Below are 14,791 nucleotides of genomic sequence, written 5' to 3'. Positions count from 1 at the left end.
TGACCTAAATTTGAGAACTATTAAATTTAAATATTTGACGTTCTTATAAGTGCCATTTAATGCTACGTCCGCAGTCGACAGGATTCGAACCTGCGCGGGAAGATCCCAACAGATTTCAAGTCTGTCGCCTTAACTACTCGGCCACGACTGCTTGTTAATGACCTAAATTTGAGAACTATTAAATTTAAATATTTGACGTTCTTATAAGTGCCATTTAATGCTACGTCCGCAGTCGACAGGATTCGAACCTGCGCGGGAAGATCCCAACAGATTTTAAGTCTGTCGCCTTAACCACTCGGCCACGACTGCTTGTTATTGACCTAAATTTGAGAACTATTAAATTTAAATATTTGACGTTCTTATAAGTGCCATTTAATGCTACGTCCGCAGTCAAACCCGCGCAGGAAGATCCCAACAGATTTCAAGTCTTGAGCCTAAACCACTCGGCCACGACTGCTTGTTATTGACCTTAATTTGAGAACTATTAAATTTAAATATTTGACGTTCTTATAAGTGCCATTTAATGCTACGTCCGCAGTCGACAGGATTCGAACCTACGCGGGAAGATCCCACCAGATTGCAAGTCTGTCGCCTTAACCACTCGGCCACGACTGCTTGTTAATGACCTAAATTTGAGAACTTTTAAATTTAAATATTTGATGTTCATATAAAAGCCATTTTATGCTTTGTCCGCAGTCGACAGGATTCGAACCTGCGCGGGAAGATCCCAACAGATTTCAAGTCTGTCGCCTTAACCACTCGGCCACGACTGCTTGTTATTGACCTAAATTTGAGAACTATTAAATTTAAATATTTGACGTTCTTATAGGTGCCATTTAATGCTACGTCCGCAGTCGACAGGATTCGAACCTGCGCGGGAAGATCCCAACAGATTTCAAGTCTGTCGCCTTAACCACTCGGCCACGACTCCTTGTCAATGACCTAAATTTGAGAACTATTAAATTTAAATATTTGACGTTCTTATAAGTGCCATTTAATGCTACGTCCGCAGTCGACAGGATTCGAACCTGCGCGGGAAGATCCCAACAGATTTCAAGTCTGTCGCCTTAACCACTCGGCCACGACTGCTTGTTAATGACCTGAATTTGAGAACTATTAAATTTAAATATTTGACGTTCTTATAAGTGCCATTTAATGCTACTTCCGCAGTCGACAGGATTCGAACCTGCGCGGGAAGATCCCAACAGATTTCAAGTCTGTCGCCTTAACTACTCGGCCACGACTGCTTGTTAATGACCTAAATTTGAGAACTATTAAATTTAAATATTTGACGTTCTTATAAGTGCCATTTAATGCTACTTCCGCAGTCGACAGGATTCGAACCTGCGCGGGTAGATCCCAACAGATTTCAAGTCTGTCGCCTTAACCACTCGGCCACGACTGCTTGTTATTGACCTAAATTTGAGAACTATTAAATTTAAATATTTGACGTTCTTATAAGTGCCATTTAATGCTACGTCCGCAGTCGACAGGATTCGAACCTGCGCGGGAAGATCCCAACAGATTTCAAGTCTGTCGCCTTAACTACTCGGCCACGACTGCTTGTTAATGACCTAAATTTGAGAACTATTAAATTTAAATATTTGACGTTCTTATAAGTGCCATTTAATGCTACGTCCGCAGTCGACAGGATTCGAACCTGCGCGGGAAGATCCCAACAGATTTCAAGTCTGTCGCCTTAACCACTCGGCCACGACTGCTTGTTATTGACCTAAATTTGAGAACTATTAAATTTAAATATTTGACGTTCTTATAAGTGCCATTTAATGCTACGTCCGCAGTCAAACCCGCGCAGGAAGATCCCAACAGATTTCAAGTCTTGAGCCTAAACCACTCGGCCACGACTGCTTGTTATTGACCTTAATTTGAGAACTATTAAATTTAAATATTTGACGTTCTTATAAGTGCCATTTAATGCTACGTCCGCAGTCGACAGGATTCGAACCTACGCGGGAAGATCCCACCAGATTGCAAGTCTGTCGCCTTAACCACTCGGCCACGACTGCTTGTTAATGACCTAAATTTGAGAACTTTTAAATTTAAATATTTGATGTTCATATAAAAGCCATTTTATGCTTTGTCCGCAGTCGACAGGATTCGAACCTGCGCGGGAAGATCCCAACAGATTTCAAGTCTGTCGCCTTAACCACTCGGCCACGACTGCTTGTTATTGACCTTAATTTGAGAACTATTAAATTTAAATATTTGACGTTCTTATAAATGCCATTTAATGTTATGTCCGCAGTCGACAGGATTCGAACCTGCGCGGGAAGATCCCAACAGATTTCAAGTCTGTCGCCTTAACCACTCGGCCACGACTGCTTGTTATTGACCTAAATTTGAGAACTATTAAATTTAAATATTTGACGTTCTTATAAGTGCCATTTAATGCTACTTCCGCAGTCGACAGGATTCGAACCTGCGCGGGAAGATCCCAACAGATTTCAAGTCTGTCGCCTTAACCACTCGGCCACGACTGCTTGTTATTGACCTAAATTTGAGAACTATTAAATTTAAATATTTGACGTTCTTATAAGTGCCATTTAATGCTACGTCCGCAGTCGACAGGATTCGAACCTGCGCGGGAAGATCCCAACAGATTTCAAGTCTGTCGCCTTAACTACTCGGCCACGACTGCTTGTTAATGACCTAAATTTGAGAACTATTAAATTTAAATATTTGACGTTCTTATAAGTGCCATTTAATGCTACGTCCGCAGTCGACAGGATTCGAACCTGCGCGGGAAGATCCCAACAGATTTCAAGTCTGTCGCCTTAACCACTCGGCCACGTCTGCTTGTTATTGACCTAAATTTGAGAACTATTAAATTTAAATATTTGACGTTCTTATAATTGCCATTTAATGCTACGTCCGCAGTCGACAGGATTCGAACCTGCGCGGGAAGATCCCAACAGATTTCAAGTCTGTCGCCTTAACCACTCGGCCACGACTGCTTGTTATTGACCTAAATTTGAGAACTATTAAATTTAAATATTTGACGTTCTTATAAGTGCCATTTAATGCTACGTCCGCAGTCGACAGGATTCGAACCTGCGCGGGAAGATCCCAACAGATTTCAATCTGTCGCCTTAACCACTCGGCCACGACTGCTTGTTAATGACATAAATTTGAGAACTATTAAATTTAAATATTTGACGTTCTTATAAGTGTCATTTAATGCTACGTCCGCAGTCGACAGGATTCGAACCTGCGCGGGAAGATCCCAACAGATTTCAAGTCTGTCGCCTTAACCACTCGGCCACGACTGCTTGTTATTGACCTAAATTTGAGAACTATTAAATTTAAATATTTGACGTTCTTATAAGTGCCATTTAATGCTACGTCCGCAGTCAAACCCGCGCAGGAAGATCCCAACAGATTTCAAGTCTTGAGCCTAAACCACTCGGCCACGACTGCTTGTTATTGACCTTAATTTTGAGAACTATTAAATTTAAATATTTGACGTTCTTATAAGTGCCATTTAATGCTACGTCCGCAGTCGACAGGATTCGAACCTACGCGGGAAGATCCCACCAGATTGCAAGTCTGTCACCTTAACCACTCGGCCACGACTGCTTGTTAATGACCTAAATTTGAGAACTTTTAAATTGAAATATTTGATGTTCATATAAAAGCCATTTTATGCTTTGTCCGCAGTCGACAGGATTCGAACCTGCTCGGGAAGATCCCAACAGATTTCAAGTCTGTCGCCTTAACCACTCGGCCACGACTGCTTGTTATTGACCTTAATTTGAGAACTATTAAATTTAAATATTTGACGTTCTTATAAGTGCCATTTAATGCTACTTCCGCAGTCGACAGGATTCGAACCTGCGCGGGAAGATCCCAACAGATTTCAAGTCTGTCGCCTTAACCACTCGGCCACGACTGCTTGTTATGGACCTAAATTTGAGAACTATTAAATTTAAATATTTGACGTTCTTATAAGTGCCATTTAATGCTACTTCCGCAGTCGCCAGGATTCGAACCTGCGCGGGAAGATCCCAACAGATTTCAAGTCTGTCGCCTTAACCACTCGGCCACGACTGCTTGTTATTGACCTAAATTTGAGAACTATTAAATTTAAATATTTGACGTTCTTATAAGTGCCATTTAATGCTACGTCCGCAGTCGACAGGATTCGAACCTGCGCGGGAAGATCCCAACAGATTTCAAGTCTGTCGCCTTAACTACTCGGCCACGACTGCTTGTTAATGACCTAAATTTGAGAACTATTAAATTTAAATATTTGACGTTCTTATAAGTGCCATTTAATGCTACGTCCGCAGTCGACAGGATTCGAACCTGCGCGGGAAGATCCCAACAGATTTCAAGTCTGTCGCCTTAACTACTCGGCCACGACTGCTTGTTAATAACCTAAATTTGAGAACTTTTAAATTTAAATATTTGATGTTCATATAAAAGCCATTTTATGCTATGTCCGCAGTCGACAGGATTCGAAACTGCGCGGGAAGATCCCAACAGATTTCAAGTCTGTCGCCTTAACCACTCGGCCACGACTGCTTGTTAATGACCTAAATTTGAGAACTATTAAATTGAAATATTTGACGTTCTTATAAATGCCATTTAATGTTATGTCCGCAGTCGAGAGGATTCGAACCTGCGCGGGAAGATCCCAACAGATTTCAAGTCTGTCGCCTTAACCACTCGGTGACGACTGCTTGTTATTGACCTAAATTTGAGAACTATTAAATTTAAATATTTGACGTTCTTATAAGTGCCATTTAATGCTACGTCCGCAGTCGACAGGATTCGAACCTACGCGGGAAGATCCCAACAGATTGCAAGTCTGTCGCCTTAACCACTCGGCCACGACTGCTTGTTATTGACCTAAATTTGAGAACTATTAAATTGAAATATTTGACGTTCTTATAAATGCCATTTAATGTTATGTCCGCAGTCGAGAGGATTCGAACCTGCGCGGGAAGATCCCAACAGATTTCAAGTCTGTCGCCTTAACCACTCGGCCACGACTGCTTGTTATTGACCTAAATTTGAGAACTATTAAATTGAAATATTTGACGTTCTTATAAATGCCATTTAATGTTATGTCCGCAGTCGAGAGGATTCGAACCTGCGCGGGAAGATCCCAACAGATTTCAAGTCTGTCGCCTTAACCACTCGGCCACGACTGCTTGTTATTGACCTAAATTTGAGAACTATTAAATTTAAATATTTGACGTTCTTATAAGTGCCATTTAATGCTACGTCCGCAGTCGACAGGATTCGAACCTACGCGGGAAGCTCCCAACAGATTGCAAGTCTGTCGCCTTAACCACTCGGCCACGACTGCTTGTTAATGACCTAAATTTGAGAACTTTTAAATTTAAATATTTGATGTTCATATAAATGCCATTTTATGCTTTGTCCGCAGTCGACAGGATTCGAACCTGCGCGGGAAGATCCCAACAGATTTCAAGTCTGTCGCCTTAACTACTCGGCCACGACTGCTTGTTATTGACCTAAATTTGAGAACTATTAAATTTAAATATTTGACGTTCTTATAAGTGCCATTTAATGCTACGTCCACAGTCAAACCTGCGCGGGATGATCCCAACAGATTTCAAGTCTGTCGCCTTAACCACTCGGCCACGACTGCTTGTTAATGACCTAAATTTGAGAACTATTAAATTTAAATATTTGACGTTCTTATAAGTGCCATTTAATGCTACGTCCACAGTCAAACCTGCGCGGGATGATCCCAACAGATTTCAAATCTGTCGCCTTAACCACTCGGCCACGACTGCTTGTTAATGACCTAAATTTGAGAACTATTAAATTTAAATATTTGACGTTCTTATAAGTGCCATTTAATGCTACGTCCACAGTCAAACCTGCGCGGGATGATCCCAACAGATTTCAAGTCTGTCGCCTTAACCACTCGGCCACGACTGCTTGTTATTGACCTAAATTTGAGAACTATTAAATTTAAATATTTGACGTTCTTATAAGTGCCATTTAATGCTACGTCCGCAGTCGACAGGATTCGAACCTGCGCGGGAAGATCCCAACAGATTTCAAGTCTGTCGCCTTAACCACTCGGCCACGACTGCTTGTTAATGACCTAAATTTGAGAACTTTTAAATTTAAATATTTGATGTTCATATAAAAGCCATTTTATGCTTTGTCCGCAGTCGACAGGATTCGAAACTGCGCGGGAAGATCCCAACAGATTTCAAGTCTGTCGCCTTAACCACTCGGCCACGACTGCTTGTTAATGACCTAAATTTGAGAACTATTAAATTGAAATATTTGACGTTCTTATAAATGCCATTTAATGTTATGTCCGCAGTCGAGAGGATTCGAACCTGCGCGGGAAGATCCCAACAGATTTCAAGTCTGTCGCCTTAACCACTCGGTGACGACTGCTTGTTATTGACCTAAATTTGAGAACTATTAAATTTAAATATTTGACGTTCTTATAAGTGCCATTTAATGCTACGTCCGCAGTCGACAGGATTCGAACCTACGCGGGAAGATCCCAACAGATTGCAAGTCTGTCGCCTTAACCACTCGGCCACGACTGCTTGTTATTGACCTAAATTTGAGAACTATTAAATTGAAATATTTGACGTTCTTATAAATGCCATTTAATGTTATGTCCGCAGTCGAGAGGATTCGAACCTGCGCGGGAAGATCCCAACAGATTTCAAGTCTGTCGCCTTAACCACTCGGCCACGACTGCTTGTTATTGACCTAAATTTGAGAACTATTAAATTGAAATATTTGACGTTCTTATAAATGCCATTTAATGTTATGTCCGCAGTCGAGAGGATTCGAACCTGCGCGGGAAGATCCCAACAGATTTCAAGTCTGTCGCCTTAACCACTCGGCCACGACTGCTTGTTATTGACCTAAATTTGAGAACTATTAAATTTAAATATTTGACGTTCTTATAAGTGCCATTTAATGCTACGTCCGCAGTCGACAGGATTCGAACCTGCGCGGGAAGATCCCAACAGATTTCAAGTCTGTCGCCTTAACCACTCGGCCACGACTGCTTGTTAATGACCTAAATTTGAGAACTTTTAAATTTAAATATTTGATGTTCATATAAAAGCCATTTTATGCTTTGTCCGCAGTCGACAGGATTCGAACCTGCGCGGGAAGATCCCAACAGATTTCAAGTCTGTCGCCTTAACCACTCGGCCACGACTGCTTGTTATTGACCTTAATTTGAGAACTATTAAATTTAAATATTTGACGTTCTTATAAGTGCCATTTAATGCTACTTCCGCAGTCGACAGGATTCGAACCTGCGCGGGAAGATCCCAACAGATTTCAAGTCTGTCGCCTTAACCACTCGGCCACGACTGCTTGTTATTGACCTAAATTTGAGAACTATTAAATTTAAATATTTGACGTTCTTATAAGTGCCATTTAATGCTACTTCCGCAGTCGACAGGATTCGAACCTGCGCGGGAAGATCCCAACAGATTTCAAGTCTGTCGCCTTAACCACTCGGCCACGACTGCTTGTTATTGACCTAAATTTGAGAACTATTAAATTTAAATATTTGACGTTCTTATAAGTGCCATTTAATGCTACGTCCGCAGTCGACAGGATTCGAACCTGCGCGGGAAGATCCCAACAGATTTCAAGTCTGTCGCCTTAACTACTCGGCCACGACTGCTTGTTAATGACCTAAATTTGAGAACTATTAAATTTAAATATTTGACGTTCTTATAAGTGCCATTTAATGCTACGTCCGCAGTCGACAGGATTCGAACCTGCGCGGGAAGATCCCAACAGATTTCAAGTCTGTCGCCTTAACCACTCGGCCACGACTGCTTGTTATTGACCTAAATTTGAGAACTATTAAATTTAAATATTTGACGTTCTTATAATTGCCATTTAATGCTACGTCCGCAGTCGACAGATTTCGAACCTGCGCGGGAAGATCCCAACAGATTTCAAGTCTGTCGCCTTAACCACTCGGCCACGACTGCTTGTTATTGACCTAAATTTGAGAACTATTAAATTTAAATATTTGACGTTCTTATAAGTGCCATTTAATGCTACGTCCGCAGTCGACAGGATTCGAACCTGCGCGGGAAGATCCCAACAGATTTCAATCTGTCGCCTTAACCACTCGGCCACGACTGCTTGTTAATGACATAAATTTGAGAACTATTAAATTGAAATATTTGAAGTTCTTATAAGTGTCATTTAAAGCTACGTCCGCAGTCGACAGGATTCGAACCTGCGCGGGAAGATCCCAACAGATTTCAAGTCTGTCGCCTTAACCACTCGGCCACGACTGCTTGTTATTGACCTAAATTTGAGAACTATTAAATTTAAATATTTGACGTTCTTATAAGTGCCATTTAATGCTACGTCCGCAGTCAAACCCGCGCAGGAAGATCCCAACAGATTTCAAGTCTTGAGCCTAAACCACTCGGCCACGACTGCTTGTTATTGACCTTAATTTTGAGAACTATTGAATTTAAATATTTGACGTTCTTATAAGTGCCATTTAATGCTACGTCCGCAGTCGACAGGATTCGAACCTACGCGGGAAGATCCCACCAGATTGCAAGTCTGTCACCTTAACCACTCGGCCACGACTGCTTGTTAATGACCTAAATTTGAGAACTTTTAAATTGAAATATTTGATGTTCATATAAAAGCCATTTTATGCTTTGTCCGCAGTCGACAGGATTCGAACCTGCTCGGGAAGATCCCAACAGATTTCAAGTCTGTCGCCTTAACCACTCGGCCACGACTGCTTGTTATTGACCTTAATTTGAGAACTATTAAATTTAAATATTTGACGTTCTTATAAGTGCCATTTAATGCTACTTCCGCAGTCGACAGGATTCGAACCTGCGCGGGAAGATCCCAACAGATTTCAAGTCTGTCGCCTTAACTACTCGGCCACGACTGCTTGTTAATGACCTTAATTTGAGAACTTTTAAATTTAGGTATTTGATGTTCATATAAAAGCCATTTTATGCTATGTCCGCAGTCGACAGGATTCGAACCTGCGCGGGAAGATCCCAACAGATTTCAAGTCTGTCGCCTTAACCACTCGGCCACGACTGCTTGTTATTGACCTAAATTTGAGAACTATTAAATTTAAATATTTGACGTTCTTATAAGTGCCATTTAATGCTACGTCCGCAGTCGACAGGATTCGAACCTGCGCGGGAAGATCCCAACAGATTTCAAGTCTGTCGCCTTAACTACTCGGCCACGACTGCTTGTTAATGACCTAAATTTGAGAACTATTAAATTTAAATATTTGACGTTCTTATAAGTGCCATTTAATGCTACGTCCGCAGTCGACAGGATTCGAACCTGCGCGGGAAGATCCCAACAGATTTCAAGTCTGTCGCCTTGACTACTCGGCCACGACTGCTTGTTATTGACCTAAATTTGAGAACTATTAAATTGAAATATTTGACGTTCTTATAAATGCCATTTAATGTTATGTCCGCAGTCGAGAGGATTCGAACCTGCGCGGGAAGATCCCAACAGATTTCAAGTCTGTCGCCTTAACCACTCGGCCACGACTGCTTGTTATTGACCTAAATTTGAGAACTATTAAATTGAAATATTTGACGTTCTTATAAATGCCATTTAATGTTATGTCCGCAGTCGAGAGGATTCGAACCTGCGCGGGAAGATCCCAACAGATTTCAAGTCTGTCGCCTTAACCACTCGGCCACGACTGCTTGTTATTGACCTAAATTTGAGAACTATTAAATTTAAATATTTGACGTTCTTATAAGTGCCATTTAATGCTACGTCCGCAGTCGACAGGATTCGAACCTACGCGGGAAGCTCCCAACAGATTGCAAGTCTGTCGCCTTAACCACTCGGCCACGACTGCTTGTTAATGACCTAAATTTGAGAACTTTTAAATTTAAATATTTGATGTTCATATAAAAGCCATTTTATGCTTTGTCCGCAGTCGACAGGATTCGAACCTGCGCGGGAAGATCCCAACAGATTTCAAGTCTGTCGCCTTAACTACTCGGCCACGACTGCTTGTTATTGACCTAAATTTGAGAACTATTAAATTTAAATATTTGACGTTCTTATAAGTGCCATTTAATGCTACGTCCACAGTCAAACCTGCGCGGGATGATCCCAACAGATTTCAAGTCTGTCGCCTTAACCACTCGGCCACGACTGCTTGTTAATGACCTAAATTTGAGAACTATTAAATTTAAATATTTGACGTTCTTATAAGTGCCATTTAATGCTACGTCCACAGTCAAACCTGCGCGGGATGATCCCAACAGATTTCAAATCTGTCGCCTTAACCACTCGGCCACGACTGCTTCTTAATGACCTAAATTTGAGAACTATTAAATTTAAATATTTGACGTTCTTATAAGTGCCATTTAATGCTACGTCCACAGTCAAACCTGCGCGGGATGATCCCAACAGATTTCAAGTCTGTCGCCTTAACCACTCGGCCACGACTGCTTGTTATTGACCTAAATTTGAGAACTATTAAATTTAAATATTTGACGTTCTTATAAGTGCCATTTAATGCTACGTCCGCAGTCGACAGGATTCGAACCTGCGCGGGAAGATCCCAACAGATTTCAAGTCTGTTGCCTTAACTACTCGGCCACGACTGCTTGTTATTGACCTAAATTTGAGAACTATTAAATTTAAATATTTGACGTTCTTATAAGTGCCATTTAATGCTACGTCCGCAGTCAAACCCGCGCAGGAAGATCCCAACAGATTTCAAGTCTTGAGCCTAAACCACTCGGCCACGACTGCTTGTTATTGACCTTAATTTGAGAACTATTAAATTTAAATATTTGACGTTCTTATAAGTGCCATTTAATGCTACGTCCGCAGTCGACAGGATTCGAACCTACGCGGGAAGATCCCAACAGATTGCAAGTCTGTCGCCTTAACCACTCGGCCACGACTGCTTGTTAATGACCTAAATTGAGAACTTTTAAATTTAAATATTTGATGTTCATATAAAAGCCATTTTATGCTTTGTCCGCAGTCGACAGGATTCGAACCTGCGCGGGAAGATCCCAACAGATTTCAAGTCTGTCGCCTTAACCACTCGGCCACGACTGCTTGTTATTGACCTAAATTTGAGAACTATTAAATTTAAATATTTGACGTTCTTATAAGTGCCATTTAATGCTACTTCCGCAGTCGACAGGATTCGAACCTGCGCGGGAAGATCCCAACAGATTTCAAGTCTGTCGCCTTAACTACTCGGCCACGACTGCTTGTTAATGACCTAAATTTGAGAACTTTTAAATTTAAATATTTGATGTTCATATAAAAGCCATTTTATGCTATGTCCGCAGTCGACAGGATTCGAACCTGCGCGGGAAGATCCCAACAGATTTCAAGTCTGTCGCCTTAACCACTCGGCCACGACTGCTTGTTATTGACCTAAATTTGAGAACTATTAAATTTAAATATTTGACGTTCTTATAAGTGCCATTTAATGCTACGTCCGCAGTCGACAGGATTCGAACCTGCGCGGGAAGATCCCAACAGATTTCAAGTCTGTCGCCTTAACTACTCGGCCACGACTGCTTGTTAATGACCTAAATTTGAGAACTATTAAATTTAAATATTTGATGTTCATATAAAAGCCATTTTATGCTATGTCCGCAGTCGACAGGATTCGAACCTGCGCGGGAAGATCCCAACAGATTTCAAGTCTGTCGCCTTAAACACTCGGCCACGACTGCTTGTTAATGACCAAATTTGAGAACTATTAAATTTAAATATTTGACGTTCTTATAAATGCCTTTTAATATTATGTCCGCAGTCGACAGGATTCGAACCTGCGCGGGAAGATCCCAACAGATTTCAAGTCTGTCGCCTTAACTACTCGGCCACGACTGCTTGTTAATGACCTAAATTTGAGAGATATTAAATTTAAATATTTGACGTTCTTATAAATGCCATTTAATGTTATGTCCACAGTCGACAGGATTCGAACCTGCGCGGGAAGATCCCAACAGATTTCAAGTCTGTCGCCTTAACCACTCGGCCACGACTGCTTGTTATTGACCTAAATTTGAGAACTATTAAATTTAAATATTTGACGTTCTTATAAGTGCCATTTAATGCTACGTCCACAGTCAAACCTGCGCGGGATGATCCCAACAGATTTCAAGTCTGTCGCCTTAACCACTCGGCCACGACTGCATGTTATTGACCTTAATTTGAGAACTATTAAATTTAAATATTTGACGTTCTTATAAGTGCCATTTAATGCTACTTCCGCAGTCGACAGGATTCGAACCTGCGCGGGAAGATCCCAACAGATTTCAAGTCTGTCGCCTTAACCACTCGGCCACGACTGCTTGCTAATGACCTAAATTTGAGAACCATTAAATTAAAATATTTTACGTTCTTATAAATGCCATTTAATGCTTTGTCCGTAGTCGACAGGATTCGGGCCTGCGCGGGAAGATCCCAACAGATTTCAAGTCTGTCGCCTTAACCACTCGGCCACGACTGCTTGTTATTGACCTAAATTTGAGAACTATTAAATTTAAATATTTGACGTTCTTATAAGTGCCATTTAATGCTACGTCCACAGTCAAACCTGCGCGGGAAGATCCCAACAGATTTCAAGTCTGTCGCCTTAACCACTCGGCCACGACTGCTTATTATTGACCTAAATTTGAGAACTATTAAATTTAAATATTTGACGTTCTTATAAGTGCCATTTAATGCTACTTCCGCAGTCGACAGGATTCGAACCTGCGCGGGAAGATCCCAACAGATTTCAAGTCTGTCGCCTTAACTACTCGGCCACGACTGCTTGTTAATGACCTAAATTTGAGAACTTTTAAATTTAAATATTTGATGTTCATATAAAAGCCATTTTATGCTATGTCCGCAGTCGACAGGATTCGAACCTGCGCGGGAAGATCCCAACAGATTTCAAGTCTGTCGCCTTAACTACTCGGCCACGACTGCTTGTTAATGACCTAAATTTGAGAACTTTTAAATTTAAATATTTGATGTTCATATAAAAGCCATTTTATGCTATGTCCGCAGTCGACAGGATTCGAACCTGCGCGGGAAGATCCCAACAGATTTCAAGTCTGTCGCCTTAACCACTCGGCCACGACTGCTTGTTATTGACCTAAATTTGAGAACTATTAAATTCAAATATTTGACGTTCTTATAAGTGCCATTTAATGCTACGTCCGCAGTCGACAGGATTCGAACCTGCGCGGGAAGATCCCAACAGATTTCAAGTCTGTCGCCTTAACTACTCGGCCACGACTGCTTGTTAATGACCTAAATTTGAGAACTATTAAATTTAAATATTTGACGTTCTTATAAGTGCCATTTAATGCTACGTCCGCAGTCAAACCTGCGCGGGATGATCCCAACAGATTTCAAGTCTGTCGCCTTAACCACTCGGCCACGACTGCATGTTAATGACCTAAATTTGAGAACTATTAAATTTAAATATTTGACGTTCTTATAAATGCCATTTAATGTTATGTCCGCAGTCGACAGGATTCGAACCTGCGCGGGAAGATCCCAACAGATTTCAAGTCTGTCGCCTTAACTACTCGGCCACGACTGCTTGTTAATGACCTAAATTTGAGAACTATTAAATTTAAATATTTGACGTTCTTATAAATGCCATTTAATGTTATGTCCGCAGTCGACAGGATTCGAACCTGCGCGGGAAGATCCCAACAGATTTCAAGTCTGTCGCCTTAACCACTCGGCCACGACTGCTTGTTATTGACCTAAATTTGAGAACTATTAAATTTAAATATTTGACGTTCTTATAAGTGCCATTTAATGCTACGTCCACAGTCAAACCTGCGCGGGATGATCCCAACAGATTTCAAGTCTGTCGCCTTAACCACTCGGCCACGACTGCATGTTATTGACCTTAATTTGAGAACTATTAAATTTAAATTTTTGACGTTCTTATAAGTGCCATTTAATGCTACTTCCGCAGTCGACAGGATTCGAACCTGCGCGGGAAGATCCCAACAGATTTCAAGTCTGTCGCCTTAACCACTCGGCCACGACTGCTTGCTAATGACCTAAATTTGAGAACCATTAAATTAAAATATTTTACGTTCTTATAAATGCCATTTAATGCTATGTCCGTAGTCGACAGGATTCGAGCCTGCGCGGGAAGATCCCAACAGATTTCAAGTCTGTCGCCTTAACCACTCGGCCACGACTGCTTGTTATTGACCTAAATTTGAGAACTATTAAATTTAAATATTTGACGTTCTTATAAGTGCCATTTAATGCTACTTCCGCAGTCGACAGGATTCGAACCTGCGCGGGAAGATCCCAACAGATTTCAAGTCTGTCGCCTTAACTACTCGGCCACGACTGCTTGTTAATGACCTAAATTTGAGAACTTTTAAATTTAAATATTTGATGTTCATATAAAAGCCATTTTATGCTATGTCCGCAGTCGACAGGATTCGAACCTGCGCGGGAAGATCCCAACAGATTTCAAGTCTGTCGCCTTAACCACTCGGCCACGACTGCATGTTATTGACCTAAATTTGAGAACTATTAAATTTAAATATTTGACGTTCTTATAAGTGCCATTTAATGCTACGTCCGCAGTCGACAGGATTCGAACCTGCGCGGGAAGATCCCAACAGATTTCAAGTCTGTCGCCTTAACTACTCGGCCACGACTGCTTGTTAATGAACTAAATTTGAGAACTATTAAATTTAAATATTTGACGTTCTTATAAGTGCCATTTAATGCTACGTCCGCAGTCGACAGGATTCGAACC

At 41.3% G+C, this 14,791-nt stretch overlaps 74 non-coding genes across 74 annotated transcripts; all 74 read right to left on the bottom strand.

Annotated features, from left to right (window-relative positions):
• Positions 1 to 69: 69 nt before the first annotated feature.
• Positions 70 to 151, bottom strand: TRNAS-UGA (transfer RNA serine (anticodon UGA)). The gene has a single exon. It is a non-coding gene; the product is annotated as a tRNA-Ser (tRNA).
• Positions 152 to 227: 76 nt separating this feature from the next.
• TRNAL-UAA (transfer RNA leucine (anticodon UAA)) lies at positions 228 to 309 on the bottom strand. The gene has a single exon. It is a non-coding gene; the product is annotated as a tRNA-Leu (tRNA).
• Positions 310 to 533: 224 nt separating this feature from the next.
• TRNAA-UGC (transfer RNA alanine (anticodon UGC)) lies at positions 534 to 615 on the bottom strand. Its single transcript has one exon. It is a non-coding gene; the product is annotated as a tRNA-Ala (tRNA).
• Positions 616 to 691: 76 nt separating this feature from the next.
• TRNAS-UGA (transfer RNA serine (anticodon UGA)) lies at positions 692 to 773 on the bottom strand. Its single transcript has one exon. It is a non-coding gene; the product is annotated as a tRNA-Ser (tRNA).
• Positions 774 to 849: 76 nt separating this feature from the next.
• On the bottom strand, positions 850 to 931 carry TRNAS-UGA (transfer RNA serine (anticodon UGA)). The gene has a single exon. It is a non-coding gene; the product is annotated as a tRNA-Ser (tRNA).
• A 76-nt stretch (positions 932 to 1,007) lies between these two features.
• Positions 1,008 to 1,089, bottom strand: TRNAS-UGA (transfer RNA serine (anticodon UGA)). The gene has a single exon. It is a non-coding gene; the product is annotated as a tRNA-Ser (tRNA).
• A 76-nt stretch (positions 1,090 to 1,165) lies between these two features.
• TRNAS-UGA (transfer RNA serine (anticodon UGA)) lies at positions 1,166 to 1,247 on the bottom strand. The gene has a single exon. It is a non-coding gene; the product is annotated as a tRNA-Ser (tRNA).
• A 76-nt stretch (positions 1,248 to 1,323) lies between these two features.
• On the bottom strand, positions 1,324 to 1,405 carry TRNAS-UGA (transfer RNA serine (anticodon UGA)). Its single transcript has one exon. It is a non-coding gene; the product is annotated as a tRNA-Ser (tRNA).
• A 76-nt stretch (positions 1,406 to 1,481) lies between these two features.
• On the bottom strand, positions 1,482 to 1,563 carry TRNAS-UGA (transfer RNA serine (anticodon UGA)). Its single transcript has one exon. It is a non-coding gene; the product is annotated as a tRNA-Ser (tRNA).
• A 76-nt stretch (positions 1,564 to 1,639) lies between these two features.
• TRNAS-UGA (transfer RNA serine (anticodon UGA)) lies at positions 1,640 to 1,721 on the bottom strand. Its single transcript has one exon. It is a non-coding gene; the product is annotated as a tRNA-Ser (tRNA).
• Positions 1,722 to 1,945: 224 nt separating this feature from the next.
• TRNAA-UGC (transfer RNA alanine (anticodon UGC)) lies at positions 1,946 to 2,027 on the bottom strand. The gene has a single exon. It is a non-coding gene; the product is annotated as a tRNA-Ala (tRNA).
• Positions 2,028 to 2,103: 76 nt separating this feature from the next.
• TRNAS-UGA (transfer RNA serine (anticodon UGA)) lies at positions 2,104 to 2,185 on the bottom strand. Its single transcript has one exon. It is a non-coding gene; the product is annotated as a tRNA-Ser (tRNA).
• Positions 2,186 to 2,261: 76 nt separating this feature from the next.
• Positions 2,262 to 2,343, bottom strand: TRNAS-UGA (transfer RNA serine (anticodon UGA)). The gene has a single exon. It is a non-coding gene; the product is annotated as a tRNA-Ser (tRNA).
• A 76-nt stretch (positions 2,344 to 2,419) lies between these two features.
• Positions 2,420 to 2,501, bottom strand: TRNAS-UGA (transfer RNA serine (anticodon UGA)). Its single transcript has one exon. It is a non-coding gene; the product is annotated as a tRNA-Ser (tRNA).
• A 76-nt stretch (positions 2,502 to 2,577) lies between these two features.
• Positions 2,578 to 2,659, bottom strand: TRNAS-UGA (transfer RNA serine (anticodon UGA)). The gene has a single exon. It is a non-coding gene; the product is annotated as a tRNA-Ser (tRNA).
• Positions 2,660 to 2,735: 76 nt separating this feature from the next.
• Positions 2,736 to 2,817, bottom strand: TRNAS-UGA (transfer RNA serine (anticodon UGA)). Its single transcript has one exon. It is a non-coding gene; the product is annotated as a tRNA-Ser (tRNA).
• Positions 2,818 to 2,893: 76 nt separating this feature from the next.
• TRNAS-UGA (transfer RNA serine (anticodon UGA)) lies at positions 2,894 to 2,975 on the bottom strand. Its single transcript has one exon. It is a non-coding gene; the product is annotated as a tRNA-Ser (tRNA).
• A 233-nt stretch (positions 2,976 to 3,208) lies between these two features.
• Positions 3,209 to 3,290, bottom strand: TRNAS-UGA (transfer RNA serine (anticodon UGA)). The gene has a single exon. It is a non-coding gene; the product is annotated as a tRNA-Ser (tRNA).
• A 225-nt stretch (positions 3,291 to 3,515) lies between these two features.
• On the bottom strand, positions 3,516 to 3,597 carry TRNAA-UGC (transfer RNA alanine (anticodon UGC)). The gene has a single exon. It is a non-coding gene; the product is annotated as a tRNA-Ala (tRNA).
• Positions 3,598 to 3,673: 76 nt separating this feature from the next.
• TRNAS-UGA (transfer RNA serine (anticodon UGA)) lies at positions 3,674 to 3,755 on the bottom strand. Its single transcript has one exon. It is a non-coding gene; the product is annotated as a tRNA-Ser (tRNA).
• Positions 3,756 to 3,831: 76 nt separating this feature from the next.
• Positions 3,832 to 3,913, bottom strand: TRNAS-UGA (transfer RNA serine (anticodon UGA)). Its single transcript has one exon. It is a non-coding gene; the product is annotated as a tRNA-Ser (tRNA).
• Positions 3,914 to 3,989: 76 nt separating this feature from the next.
• Positions 3,990 to 4,071, bottom strand: TRNAS-UGA (transfer RNA serine (anticodon UGA)). Its single transcript has one exon. It is a non-coding gene; the product is annotated as a tRNA-Ser (tRNA).
• Positions 4,072 to 4,147: 76 nt separating this feature from the next.
• On the bottom strand, positions 4,148 to 4,229 carry TRNAS-UGA (transfer RNA serine (anticodon UGA)). The gene has a single exon. It is a non-coding gene; the product is annotated as a tRNA-Ser (tRNA).
• A 76-nt stretch (positions 4,230 to 4,305) lies between these two features.
• On the bottom strand, positions 4,306 to 4,387 carry TRNAS-UGA (transfer RNA serine (anticodon UGA)). The gene has a single exon. It is a non-coding gene; the product is annotated as a tRNA-Ser (tRNA).
• Positions 4,388 to 4,463: 76 nt separating this feature from the next.
• Positions 4,464 to 4,545, bottom strand: TRNAS-UGA (transfer RNA serine (anticodon UGA)). Its single transcript has one exon. It is a non-coding gene; the product is annotated as a tRNA-Ser (tRNA).
• Positions 4,546 to 4,779: 234 nt separating this feature from the next.
• Positions 4,780 to 4,861, bottom strand: TRNAA-UGC (transfer RNA alanine (anticodon UGC)). Its single transcript has one exon. It is a non-coding gene; the product is annotated as a tRNA-Ala (tRNA).
• A 76-nt stretch (positions 4,862 to 4,937) lies between these two features.
• On the bottom strand, positions 4,938 to 5,019 carry TRNAS-UGA (transfer RNA serine (anticodon UGA)). Its single transcript has one exon. It is a non-coding gene; the product is annotated as a tRNA-Ser (tRNA).
• Positions 5,020 to 5,095: 76 nt separating this feature from the next.
• Positions 5,096 to 5,177, bottom strand: TRNAS-UGA (transfer RNA serine (anticodon UGA)). Its single transcript has one exon. It is a non-coding gene; the product is annotated as a tRNA-Ser (tRNA).
• A 76-nt stretch (positions 5,178 to 5,253) lies between these two features.
• TRNAA-UGC (transfer RNA alanine (anticodon UGC)) lies at positions 5,254 to 5,335 on the bottom strand. The gene has a single exon. It is a non-coding gene; the product is annotated as a tRNA-Ala (tRNA).
• Positions 5,336 to 5,411: 76 nt separating this feature from the next.
• On the bottom strand, positions 5,412 to 5,493 carry TRNAS-UGA (transfer RNA serine (anticodon UGA)). Its single transcript has one exon. It is a non-coding gene; the product is annotated as a tRNA-Ser (tRNA).
• A 520-nt stretch (positions 5,494 to 6,013) lies between these two features.
• On the bottom strand, positions 6,014 to 6,095 carry TRNAS-UGA (transfer RNA serine (anticodon UGA)). Its single transcript has one exon. It is a non-coding gene; the product is annotated as a tRNA-Ser (tRNA).
• A 76-nt stretch (positions 6,096 to 6,171) lies between these two features.
• Positions 6,172 to 6,253, bottom strand: TRNAS-UGA (transfer RNA serine (anticodon UGA)). The gene has a single exon. It is a non-coding gene; the product is annotated as a tRNA-Ser (tRNA).
• Positions 6,254 to 6,487: 234 nt separating this feature from the next.
• TRNAA-UGC (transfer RNA alanine (anticodon UGC)) lies at positions 6,488 to 6,569 on the bottom strand. Its single transcript has one exon. It is a non-coding gene; the product is annotated as a tRNA-Ala (tRNA).
• A 76-nt stretch (positions 6,570 to 6,645) lies between these two features.
• On the bottom strand, positions 6,646 to 6,727 carry TRNAS-UGA (transfer RNA serine (anticodon UGA)). The gene has a single exon. It is a non-coding gene; the product is annotated as a tRNA-Ser (tRNA).
• Positions 6,728 to 6,803: 76 nt separating this feature from the next.
• TRNAS-UGA (transfer RNA serine (anticodon UGA)) lies at positions 6,804 to 6,885 on the bottom strand. The gene has a single exon. It is a non-coding gene; the product is annotated as a tRNA-Ser (tRNA).
• A 76-nt stretch (positions 6,886 to 6,961) lies between these two features.
• TRNAS-UGA (transfer RNA serine (anticodon UGA)) lies at positions 6,962 to 7,043 on the bottom strand. Its single transcript has one exon. It is a non-coding gene; the product is annotated as a tRNA-Ser (tRNA).
• Positions 7,044 to 7,119: 76 nt separating this feature from the next.
• On the bottom strand, positions 7,120 to 7,201 carry TRNAS-UGA (transfer RNA serine (anticodon UGA)). The gene has a single exon. It is a non-coding gene; the product is annotated as a tRNA-Ser (tRNA).
• A 76-nt stretch (positions 7,202 to 7,277) lies between these two features.
• Positions 7,278 to 7,359, bottom strand: TRNAS-UGA (transfer RNA serine (anticodon UGA)). The gene has a single exon. It is a non-coding gene; the product is annotated as a tRNA-Ser (tRNA).
• Positions 7,360 to 7,435: 76 nt separating this feature from the next.
• TRNAS-UGA (transfer RNA serine (anticodon UGA)) lies at positions 7,436 to 7,517 on the bottom strand. The gene has a single exon. It is a non-coding gene; the product is annotated as a tRNA-Ser (tRNA).
• A 76-nt stretch (positions 7,518 to 7,593) lies between these two features.
• On the bottom strand, positions 7,594 to 7,675 carry TRNAS-UGA (transfer RNA serine (anticodon UGA)). Its single transcript has one exon. It is a non-coding gene; the product is annotated as a tRNA-Ser (tRNA).
• Positions 7,676 to 7,751: 76 nt separating this feature from the next.
• Positions 7,752 to 7,833, bottom strand: TRNAS-UGA (transfer RNA serine (anticodon UGA)). The gene has a single exon. It is a non-coding gene; the product is annotated as a tRNA-Ser (tRNA).
• Positions 7,834 to 7,909: 76 nt separating this feature from the next.
• TRNAS-UGA (transfer RNA serine (anticodon UGA)) lies at positions 7,910 to 7,991 on the bottom strand. Its single transcript has one exon. It is a non-coding gene; the product is annotated as a tRNA-Ser (tRNA).
• A 233-nt stretch (positions 7,992 to 8,224) lies between these two features.
• TRNAS-UGA (transfer RNA serine (anticodon UGA)) lies at positions 8,225 to 8,306 on the bottom strand. The gene has a single exon. It is a non-coding gene; the product is annotated as a tRNA-Ser (tRNA).
• A 225-nt stretch (positions 8,307 to 8,531) lies between these two features.
• On the bottom strand, positions 8,532 to 8,613 carry TRNAA-UGC (transfer RNA alanine (anticodon UGC)). Its single transcript has one exon. It is a non-coding gene; the product is annotated as a tRNA-Ala (tRNA).
• Positions 8,614 to 8,689: 76 nt separating this feature from the next.
• On the bottom strand, positions 8,690 to 8,771 carry TRNAS-UGA (transfer RNA serine (anticodon UGA)). The gene has a single exon. It is a non-coding gene; the product is annotated as a tRNA-Ser (tRNA).
• Positions 8,772 to 8,847: 76 nt separating this feature from the next.
• On the bottom strand, positions 8,848 to 8,929 carry TRNAS-UGA (transfer RNA serine (anticodon UGA)). Its single transcript has one exon. It is a non-coding gene; the product is annotated as a tRNA-Ser (tRNA).
• Positions 8,930 to 9,005: 76 nt separating this feature from the next.
• On the bottom strand, positions 9,006 to 9,087 carry TRNAS-UGA (transfer RNA serine (anticodon UGA)). The gene has a single exon. It is a non-coding gene; the product is annotated as a tRNA-Ser (tRNA).
• A 76-nt stretch (positions 9,088 to 9,163) lies between these two features.
• Positions 9,164 to 9,245, bottom strand: TRNAS-UGA (transfer RNA serine (anticodon UGA)). Its single transcript has one exon. It is a non-coding gene; the product is annotated as a tRNA-Ser (tRNA).
• A 76-nt stretch (positions 9,246 to 9,321) lies between these two features.
• TRNAS-UGA (transfer RNA serine (anticodon UGA)) lies at positions 9,322 to 9,403 on the bottom strand. Its single transcript has one exon. It is a non-coding gene; the product is annotated as a tRNA-Ser (tRNA).
• A 76-nt stretch (positions 9,404 to 9,479) lies between these two features.
• Positions 9,480 to 9,561, bottom strand: TRNAS-UGA (transfer RNA serine (anticodon UGA)). Its single transcript has one exon. It is a non-coding gene; the product is annotated as a tRNA-Ser (tRNA).
• A 76-nt stretch (positions 9,562 to 9,637) lies between these two features.
• Positions 9,638 to 9,719, bottom strand: TRNAS-UGA (transfer RNA serine (anticodon UGA)). Its single transcript has one exon. It is a non-coding gene; the product is annotated as a tRNA-Ser (tRNA).
• Positions 9,720 to 9,795: 76 nt separating this feature from the next.
• Positions 9,796 to 9,877, bottom strand: TRNAA-UGC (transfer RNA alanine (anticodon UGC)). Its single transcript has one exon. It is a non-coding gene; the product is annotated as a tRNA-Ala (tRNA).
• Positions 9,878 to 9,953: 76 nt separating this feature from the next.
• On the bottom strand, positions 9,954 to 10,035 carry TRNAS-UGA (transfer RNA serine (anticodon UGA)). The gene has a single exon. It is a non-coding gene; the product is annotated as a tRNA-Ser (tRNA).
• A 520-nt stretch (positions 10,036 to 10,555) lies between these two features.
• On the bottom strand, positions 10,556 to 10,637 carry TRNAS-UGA (transfer RNA serine (anticodon UGA)). The gene has a single exon. It is a non-coding gene; the product is annotated as a tRNA-Ser (tRNA).
• Positions 10,638 to 10,861: 224 nt separating this feature from the next.
• Positions 10,862 to 10,943, bottom strand: TRNAA-UGC (transfer RNA alanine (anticodon UGC)). The gene has a single exon. It is a non-coding gene; the product is annotated as a tRNA-Ala (tRNA).
• A 75-nt stretch (positions 10,944 to 11,018) lies between these two features.
• TRNAS-UGA (transfer RNA serine (anticodon UGA)) lies at positions 11,019 to 11,100 on the bottom strand. The gene has a single exon. It is a non-coding gene; the product is annotated as a tRNA-Ser (tRNA).
• Positions 11,101 to 11,176: 76 nt separating this feature from the next.
• TRNAS-UGA (transfer RNA serine (anticodon UGA)) lies at positions 11,177 to 11,258 on the bottom strand. The gene has a single exon. It is a non-coding gene; the product is annotated as a tRNA-Ser (tRNA).
• A 76-nt stretch (positions 11,259 to 11,334) lies between these two features.
• On the bottom strand, positions 11,335 to 11,416 carry TRNAS-UGA (transfer RNA serine (anticodon UGA)). Its single transcript has one exon. It is a non-coding gene; the product is annotated as a tRNA-Ser (tRNA).
• A 76-nt stretch (positions 11,417 to 11,492) lies between these two features.
• Positions 11,493 to 11,574, bottom strand: TRNAS-UGA (transfer RNA serine (anticodon UGA)). The gene has a single exon. It is a non-coding gene; the product is annotated as a tRNA-Ser (tRNA).
• A 76-nt stretch (positions 11,575 to 11,650) lies between these two features.
• Positions 11,651 to 11,732, bottom strand: TRNAS-UGA (transfer RNA serine (anticodon UGA)). Its single transcript has one exon. It is a non-coding gene; the product is annotated as a tRNA-Ser (tRNA).
• A 75-nt stretch (positions 11,733 to 11,807) lies between these two features.
• TRNAS-UGA (transfer RNA serine (anticodon UGA)) lies at positions 11,808 to 11,889 on the bottom strand. Its single transcript has one exon. It is a non-coding gene; the product is annotated as a tRNA-Ser (tRNA).
• Positions 11,890 to 11,965: 76 nt separating this feature from the next.
• Positions 11,966 to 12,047, bottom strand: TRNAS-UGA (transfer RNA serine (anticodon UGA)). The gene has a single exon. It is a non-coding gene; the product is annotated as a tRNA-Ser (tRNA).
• A 224-nt stretch (positions 12,048 to 12,271) lies between these two features.
• Positions 12,272 to 12,353, bottom strand: TRNAS-UGA (transfer RNA serine (anticodon UGA)). Its single transcript has one exon. It is a non-coding gene; the product is annotated as a tRNA-Ser (tRNA).
• A 382-nt stretch (positions 12,354 to 12,735) lies between these two features.
• On the bottom strand, positions 12,736 to 12,817 carry TRNAS-UGA (transfer RNA serine (anticodon UGA)). The gene has a single exon. It is a non-coding gene; the product is annotated as a tRNA-Ser (tRNA).
• Positions 12,818 to 12,893: 76 nt separating this feature from the next.
• On the bottom strand, positions 12,894 to 12,975 carry TRNAS-UGA (transfer RNA serine (anticodon UGA)). The gene has a single exon. It is a non-coding gene; the product is annotated as a tRNA-Ser (tRNA).
• A 76-nt stretch (positions 12,976 to 13,051) lies between these two features.
• Positions 13,052 to 13,133, bottom strand: TRNAS-UGA (transfer RNA serine (anticodon UGA)). The gene has a single exon. It is a non-coding gene; the product is annotated as a tRNA-Ser (tRNA).
• A 76-nt stretch (positions 13,134 to 13,209) lies between these two features.
• TRNAS-UGA (transfer RNA serine (anticodon UGA)) lies at positions 13,210 to 13,291 on the bottom strand. Its single transcript has one exon. It is a non-coding gene; the product is annotated as a tRNA-Ser (tRNA).
• Positions 13,292 to 13,515: 224 nt separating this feature from the next.
• Positions 13,516 to 13,597, bottom strand: TRNAS-UGA (transfer RNA serine (anticodon UGA)). The gene has a single exon. It is a non-coding gene; the product is annotated as a tRNA-Ser (tRNA).
• A 76-nt stretch (positions 13,598 to 13,673) lies between these two features.
• Positions 13,674 to 13,755, bottom strand: TRNAS-UGA (transfer RNA serine (anticodon UGA)). The gene has a single exon. It is a non-coding gene; the product is annotated as a tRNA-Ser (tRNA).
• Positions 13,756 to 13,979: 224 nt separating this feature from the next.
• TRNAS-UGA (transfer RNA serine (anticodon UGA)) lies at positions 13,980 to 14,061 on the bottom strand. The gene has a single exon. It is a non-coding gene; the product is annotated as a tRNA-Ser (tRNA).
• Positions 14,062 to 14,137: 76 nt separating this feature from the next.
• On the bottom strand, positions 14,138 to 14,219 carry TRNAS-UGA (transfer RNA serine (anticodon UGA)). Its single transcript has one exon. It is a non-coding gene; the product is annotated as a tRNA-Ser (tRNA).
• Positions 14,220 to 14,295: 76 nt separating this feature from the next.
• Positions 14,296 to 14,377, bottom strand: TRNAS-UGA (transfer RNA serine (anticodon UGA)). The gene has a single exon. It is a non-coding gene; the product is annotated as a tRNA-Ser (tRNA).
• Positions 14,378 to 14,453: 76 nt separating this feature from the next.
• On the bottom strand, positions 14,454 to 14,535 carry TRNAS-UGA (transfer RNA serine (anticodon UGA)). Its single transcript has one exon. It is a non-coding gene; the product is annotated as a tRNA-Ser (tRNA).
• Positions 14,536 to 14,611: 76 nt separating this feature from the next.
• Positions 14,612 to 14,693, bottom strand: TRNAS-UGA (transfer RNA serine (anticodon UGA)). Its single transcript has one exon. It is a non-coding gene; the product is annotated as a tRNA-Ser (tRNA).
• Positions 14,694 to 14,791: the final 98 nt, after the last annotated feature.

This window comes from Leiobunum rupestre, chromosome 1 (assembly GCF_980474605.1).
Source record: "Leiobunum rupestre chromosome 1, qqLeiRupe1.1.hap1, whole genome shotgun sequence".
NCBI classification, from domain to species: domain Eukaryota; kingdom Metazoa; phylum Arthropoda; class Arachnida; order Opiliones; family Sclerosomatidae; genus Leiobunum; species Leiobunum rupestre.
The sequence above is the reverse complement of the archived record's forward strand: the minus strand, read 5'-3'. Positions and strand labels throughout refer to the sequence as shown.